The sequence below is a fragment of the Pinus tabuliformis genome, chromosome 9 (genome assembly GCF_031772625.1).
Source record: "Pinus tabuliformis cultivar Carrire ecotype Pingquan chromosome 9, CPIR1, whole genome shotgun sequence".
Classification (NCBI taxonomy): domain Eukaryota; kingdom Viridiplantae; phylum Streptophyta; class Pinopsida; order Pinales; family Pinaceae; genus Pinus; species Pinus tabuliformis.
The window spans coordinates 473653882-473661938 of NC_142307.1; the positions used below are offsets into that span (position 1 = coordinate 473653882).

At 38.2% G+C, this 8057-nt stretch overlaps 1 pseudogene; it reads right to left on the reverse strand.

Annotated features, from left to right (window-relative positions):
• Positions 1–3479: 3479 nt before the first annotated feature.
• Positions 3480–3968, reverse strand: LOC149149253 (rust resistance kinase Lr10 pseudogene; annotated as a pseudogene).
• Between the last annotated feature and the right edge of the window lie 4089 nt (positions 3969–8057).

Below are 8057 nucleotides of genomic sequence, written 5' to 3' on the forward strand. Positions count from 1 at the left end.
ACATTCATTGATGATTTCACCAGAAAAACTTGGGTTTATTTCTTGAAAAACAAAAGTGAAGTGTTTGAAAAATTCCGAAATTTCAAAGCACTTGTAGAAAACCAAAGTGGGCTGCATATTAAAGTTTTGAGAACTGACAGAGGAGGTGAGTATATCTCCAAGGAATTCCTAAGGTTTTGTAGAGAAAATGGAATACATAAGCAATTCACAGCTAGGTACACCCCACAGCAAAATGGAGTTGCTGAAAGGAAGAACAGGACCATCATGGATATGGCGAGGAGCATGTTGAAGGCAAAGCATTTGCCAAATGATTATTGGGCTGAAGCTGTACATTGTGCAGTATACATTTTGAACAGGTGTCCAACAAAAGCAGTGATGAACAAAGTGTCGGAAGAAGCATGGAGTGGGAGAAGGCAAGGAGTCACCCACATGAAAATTTTTGGATGTGTGGCCTATGCACACATTCCGGATCAGCTAAGGAGGAAGTTGGACAGCAAAGGGGAGAAATGCATCTTCATTGGATACAGTGAGGAATCCAAAGCTTACAGGTTGCATATCCCATCCACCAAGAAGTTTTTTTGTTAGCAGAGATGTTCAATTCATTGAGGAGGAAGCTTGGGATGGAAGCATAGAGAAAGCAATGAATGTTAAAAACTATTTGTCTCATGATGAAGATGATGAGGAGGTGGCTGAAATACATCCCCAAACAGCAGCACCAACACAAGGACAGCAAGGAACACCCTTGAGGATAAATGAAAGTGCTTCTCCAAGCACACCACAAGGAGGAAATTCAAGTGCATCTTCAAGCACTTGCACACCGAATGAAAGAGGTAAGAAATTCAGAAACTTAAGTGATATTTATGATGAAGGAATGAATTCATTGTTTGCCTTGTATTGTCATGTTGATGACCCTATTCATTTCGAAGATGCAATTAAGGATAAGAAATGGATAGAAGCTATGGATGAGGAGATCAATGCCATAGAGAGAAACAAGACATGGGATTTGGTAGAACTACCAAAAGGTAAAGAGGTCATAGGAGTTAAATGGGTCTATAAGACCAAGTGCAATGTTGAAGGCAGGATAGAAAGGCACAAGGCAAGGTTGGTTGTCAAAGGATACAAGCAGCAGTATGGGAGATATTATGAAGAAACTTTCGCACCGGTTGCAAGAATGGAAACCGTGAGAACAGTGCTGTCCATAGCAGCTCAAAAAAAGTGGAAAGTTTACCAAATGGACGTGAAGTCAGCATTCCTAAATGGAGTGTTAAAGGAGGAGGTTTACATTGAACAACCTCTAGGCTATGAAAAGAAAGGTGAAGAGCACAAAGTGTGCCGATTGAACTAAGCTCTTTATGCGTTGAAGCAAGCGCTAAGAGCATGGTACAGTAGGATAGATTCCTATCTACTGGAGAATGGATTTGACAAATGTGAGGGAGAAACCACTGTCTACGTCAAAGAAAAGGATGGTAAATTGCTAATTGTTGTGTTATATGTTGATGATGTGATTTTTACAGGTAATGATGACTACCTCATTGAACATTTCAAAACAATCATGAAAGAGGAATTTGAAATGACTAACATGGGTTTGCTGAGATACTTCTTAGGAATAGAAGTAGATCAAAATGAAAATGGAATTTTCATCTCACAGGCAAAATATGTAAATGAAGTGTTGGAGAGATTCCATATGCAAGAGTGCAAGGCAGCGGTCACTCCCACAATAATGGGATTAAAACTCAGCAAAGAGGACAGCAGCAAGGATTTGGATCCTAGTTTGTATAAGAGCATAGTTGGCAGCCTTATATATTTAATTGCAACTAGACCTGACATAATGTTTGCTGTTAGTTTAATTTCCAGATTCATGGAGAGGCCAAAGGAAGCACATTGGCAGGCAGCAAAAAGAATTCTGAGGTATGTTAAAGGTACTAAAAGTTTTGGCATCTTATATAATGTCTCAGAACATTCAGATTTGGTTGGATACACTGATAGTGATTGGGCTGGAAGTGTAGATGATCGGAAAAGCACTTCCGGTTATGTTTTTCACATGGGTTCAGGAGCCATTTCATGGGCTTCTAAGAAGCAGTCCATTGTAGCATTGTCTACAACAGAGGCAGAATATGTGGCAGCTACAGCAGCAGCATGTCAAGCAGTTTGGATGAGAAGGATGTTGAGGAGCTTAGGCCAAGAGCAGGCAAAAGCAACAGTGATTTTTTGTGACAATAGCTCAGCTATTGCATTATCCAAGAATTCAGTGTTTCATAAGAGAACGAAACACATCGACACAAGGTTTCACTACATCATAGAATTGGTGAGCAATGGAGAAATTGTTCTAGAACATTGCAGGACTCAGGAACAGGTTGCAGACATTTTGACAAAGCCATTGGATCAGAAAAGCTTTGAATTTTTGAGGAAGTGTTTGGGTATGACTGAATGCCGAGCAGCTGAAATTAAAGGGGAGTGTTGAAGTTGTAATTTCCCCTGCGCGGCAAACAATTCCAGCAAAACCATTGTTTCATTTCGCACCGCCCTCATGCAAAAGTGGTATCCGTAAGAAGGGCTCCGAACACCCCGATCAATTGACATGCGTCCAGTGTACAACCATGAAACCGCCCATTCCCCGGCCATTAAACTTCGTTTGAGTTGTGTGACTTGAGCTTGCGAATTGCGTCCGATCAAGTCAACGCACTTCGATCTCATTCAATCTGCCAGAACATTAATCTTACTCTTACCGCCGGCTTTTATTTAATGCATTTAATACTTAGTCATAGTTTTAGGTGAAATATTTAAAGTTTTGCATACAGCATGTAATATTGTATGATTCTTTTTGGTAGTCATTTTTTGGGTTATCACATATGAAGAGTATGTGTTATGTTTTTAGTGTGTTGACTTTTTGTAATGCAATGGTAAAAAATGCACAGCAGTGCGAGGAAGAAAAATTTTCCGCAGCTAATGAAAAAGGAATCTTACAACAAGTTGAATGTATGTAATATATGCAGCAACGCATATGTGAGAAGAATCCTCCGTCTTGTTTTTTTTGGATATGCATCATTGGGGCATCATTTTTCTGTAGAAGAAAAATCTATGTAATGTAATTTTGTTGTTGAACATATGTAATGGGAATGCTTTCTTTTGTGGTTGAAATGCAATAGAGGGAGCAGCGTGTGAGTAAAGAAAAGTTTTTTTTACAGCAGTGAAAGTAAAAAGAAAAATTACACACACAACAATGTTAAGTTTTAAAGCAGAGACAGAGTATTCTTTTCTGGAGAGACAGAGCAAAATTTTTTTGTGCATTGAAGTGTTCTTGTGTAAATCCCTCTGAGAAAGAGGAAGAAAATTGTTTCAGGCCTTTTATGAATTAATACAAGTTTATTATGGGTGTGAAAAATCTCTGTTCTCAGAAATTTTTTGAAGCTTCCCTGTGTTAAAGATCCTGTGGCGCACAAACAAAGCATTTTCTCTGTTCAGTCAATTTGTGTTTGAAATTACCAGAAATTTCCAACAATCCCTAACTCCCCATTCTCAGGCAGATTGGAAACCCAGTCAGGAAAGTACCACTCACTGGAACGACTCAAACGCATATGAAGATTCTTTCTGCCCCCAACAATCTCTAGCAACAACATTCTGAAACTATAGATGTCTGATTTATCTGTAACAGGACCCGCGTCACTGTGACACAGCTTTGGAGCAACATAACCCGGCGTGCCTCTCGCGGCTGTCATTGATATATGGTCGTCTGCCTTCCCACAAAGTTTAGCCAGACCGAAATCTGAAACCTTTAATGTGAACTTGGCGTCCAGCAATATATTGTGAGGTTTGATGTCAAAGTGTACGACGAGCTTCTTGCAATCCTGGTGCAAATATGCAATTCCTCGGGTCGAACCCAGAGCTATTGAATACAATTGTTCCCACTTTAACATTCCCCGTTCTCCTTTTCCCGCAAATATAAAGTTATCCAGAGATTTATTAGGCATGTATTCATATAGAAGCACGCTTGTAAAGCTTTCAAAGCAAAAGCCCAAGAGACAAACCAAATCGACATGATGGAGATGTCCATGGTGGCCACTTCATTCATGAATTGGGCCTCGCTGTGCCTATGCCTATCAATAAGTTTCACAGCAACTAGAGTTCCATTGTGTAGCTTTCCTTTATAAACCACACCGCAACCTCCTTCACCCAACTTTTCTGCAAAGTTGTTTGTGATCTTCTTGAGTTGAGATTGTGAATATCTAGTTGGCATTTCATAAGCATATTCCCTAAGGAATTTCTCTACCAATGAAATATAGCCACCAGGAGGAGATTTAATTGTACACAAAAAGGCCCCACAAGTATAGGAGAGCATTATCCAAAAGAGGATGCCTAAGAATAATCCTAGTCCTGGATCTAAGAAAACTGCAAGGATAAATAGATTGATATCAATGCTATTTTAATCCAATACTAAGAGAATAATGCAAATAATATACAAAAATTTCATTGAAATAAAAAGACAGTACATATGTATGTTTCTGTCTCCACATGTTTTTACATCTTGTTCTTCTAATAAAATCATAGATATTCCTAGTAGATTTATTGCAAGAGCTTTTGGATTATCAACCTTTCAAACCTGCTTATGAAGTTCATCATCCCTGCACATTCTCATCTTGATAATAAACCAAATAAGCGGTTCAAAATGTCGATAATCCAAAATCTCATGCAATGGATCCGGAAACAAATCCAAACAGAACTCAGATTGCAAAAGCCTCGGATCTAAATTACCTGTTGATCTCAATATCGAAGGGCAATGTGAATATCGGACCGTGGCACAAACTGTAAATGCTGTTAAATGAAGAGATTGATATGGGTATATAATGTTCATCAAACCTCAACATACAATTCCAAAGTGAGGTTCAATAGAAGATGGTGAAATAGGAAGAAATGATAAACGTACTTATTAGGACAAGAAGTCCTCCCACGATGCAAACTGCAACTGTGGCGGAATGAGGAGATTAATGTCACTGTGATATTCGTCCAACCCGGAAAAAATTAATGGAAGCTAGATACTAATTCATAGTAAGGTTCAATAGGAAACAATGAAAGAGGAAAAAACCATAATTTTACCTGCTGCCATGACCCTAATAGTCGCCATGGTGTATCTGCAACTGCTGTGGAATGAAGGGATTGATATCGATGCCATCTTCGTCCAAACCAGAGGAACCCGGAAATGATGTGTGATGTGAAGAAATTGTAAATCAAACAATTCAAAATTACAATTCTTATAAAGACTTTAATAACGAAATTTTAATAATAACAAACTGAATAAAGTCAGAATCATCCCTATAATTCTCAGGGGAGTAAGGAATGGTTATGGTTGGATGCAACTACGAAGATACCGAAAGTGATGTTATGTTATGCTCATTTCTTTTTTTATTTTAATATCACGAGAGTGTTTGGGTTTAACTACTACCAACTAGTGAAATGGGTTCTTATCCGTGCCCTGCGGGTTTTCATGTATTTCCATGTTATATAAAAGTTAGACCATGCCTTTATACATTAAATTAAATTGATGCTGATAATTATAGTTAGTAATTTTTCCGTGAATGTTTTTTCACATTGGATTGGGCTTCATCCTTACATTATTGCTTCACATGCCCAATTTGGTAGGTGGAGAATCGTTGGATAAACTAACTATTTTTAATTTTTACGATAGTAGATGTTACTCTATTGTGTTAAGTTGGGCAGAATTAGTTAATCACATGAGTTTATTTTTGTCATCATCTTTTGAATAAAAAATTAACACGTGTCTTTTTCTTTCACCATCTGATTGCCTTTTCCACCTCCTCTTTCACACCCCTAAAGTTTTTAAATTTAATTCTTAATTTAAAAAAAGGGGCTCATTATTTGATAAAGGGGGCAATTTTTTTTTTTTTTAGGAATTTGGAGTGATCTTTTAAAAAAGGAGTTGAGCTTAGTTTTAATTGAAGTTTTTCATTGGAACTGGCATTTGCAGTATTTTTTTAAAATCTGGGGTTGTTTTTTAAGTTGTTGGGGTTGAAGTGTTTTTGTTTTATTCAAGATAAATAATCAGTTAGTAGAAGCACACCTCAATGAGAATAACAAGCTGGTTGGAAATTTAAGCTGCAGACTCCGCTTGAGGGACACAATGCATGGGAAATTGTGAATAATTAGGAGGTGAAGTTGAATGTGCTTGCAGGAGGAACAACAACAATAATCCAATACTGGGATAAATGGGAGACTAAGGCGAGAACGCTCCTGAAATTGTCGGTCAAAGATTGCATTATTCCCCATATCCGTGATTGCAAGACTGCACCAGAAATATGGAAGACGCTCAAGGATTTCTATAAGGTCAAGAACACCAATTGATTGTTGTTCTTGAAGAGCAATATTCTCTCCATCAAGAAGGAGGAGAATGAGACAGTTGTAGCATTTATTTCGCGGATCACGGAGCTCAAGAACAAGCTGGGTGACATCGGTAAAGCTGTGTCAGATACAGATTTTGTCACGATTACCATGAATGGTATGACTGACGAGTATCAGATGTTTATCACTAGCTTGAATGCAAGAGAAAAATCCCCCATGTTTGAAGAATTAACAGGGATCCTCATGCAAGAGGAGGAAAGCCAGTTGACTCATAAACCTTAGAGTTCAAACCTGGCCTTAATGGTGAAGAAAAAGCCCTTCAGAGGAAAGCCAAATGCAGCATAGAAGAGCAGTGCAACCCCACAGAGAAAGACGCTCCCACCTCAAGGTACATCTTTCAATAGAAATGACTTTGCGACAAAATGTCTTTATTGTGGTAGAACCAGCCACATAGCCAGATATTGCATGAAGAAGAAGTCCGATGAAGGTCGAAAGAGACACAAACAACAAGTAGCTCATTTTGCTGATGAGGAATAAAGTCAGAACCTCTGACTGTTCATATCTAGCTATGCATTTTCGGCTAAGGATGATGAAGCAGATACCCGGTGTTATCACTCAGGTTGTTCCCCAAAGTTGTAGGAAAGGGAATATGGCCGAGGTAACCACAGACCAATCTTTTAGATACAGATTCTAGCCAATCTGCATCCAGAAAGGGCTCTCTTTTTATAATTTAGCTTTGTTTTGAAATGTGTTAGGCTAGTTATGAAGTACAAGGATTTTGTTTTGAGTTTGGTTGGAGAAATGGAGTTTCAATAGAACAGTGAGGCAAAACTGAAGAGTTTCAGTCCATTGGGCATGATGGAGTCAAAGGAGGATAGCTTCCTGGATTCGGTTTCTGACTGAGGATGGTATAACGGAGCAAGGTACTCAAATATGGGACAACTCATAGGATGAAATCAGATGGAATGGAGTCAATGGGTGAAGGACAATTAAGAATCCTTCATCGTGTTGACAGAGGGAAAATGGCTGACTACTTTTAAGGAGCAGTTAAGAATTCCTTAGCAAATATTCAAGATGAAAGAATCCGGGGAAACCGGAGCAATTAAGAATTCACTGTTTATTCTAATTCTGAAGAAAACATTGATAATAACAAAGACTAAACGTAGAGTGCAATCAAGAAAATTCTGAGTTATTCTTTCTCTCTATTATTTAGATCATGAAACATAGATGATAAAATATAGAAATTGTATAACACAAGTTAGAAGGGACTTATTGATCCATAAAATGATTCAAGAATTTTGTAACAAGTCCCTAGCATCTATTCCTCATATAGTGAGCTAGAAAAAAATGGTTCCAACAGGCTCTTTTTATTCCAAAATTCTGTATTACAGCAAAGTCTGAGAATACTTCCCAATCAACCAACCCCAAATACTTCGTATCTGGGGGTATTTATACAAAATATCAAAATATCTTACAAATTATCTGAAGAAGATAATATCTGATGATAATTAATGCTTCTTTTACAAGAGATAGAGATGAACGGTCTCAGAAATAGGGAGACAATAAATTTGATCCTATGCTGGCCGCTCCGTCTTTATGGGATGTACCAGAGGTAGGTGCTGCGAGTCGGCTCACAACTGTTTTCCACTGGTACTCTGTGTTTGTTGCTGCGTCTTTGTCTGATATGCTTTAAATCCTGATTAGAT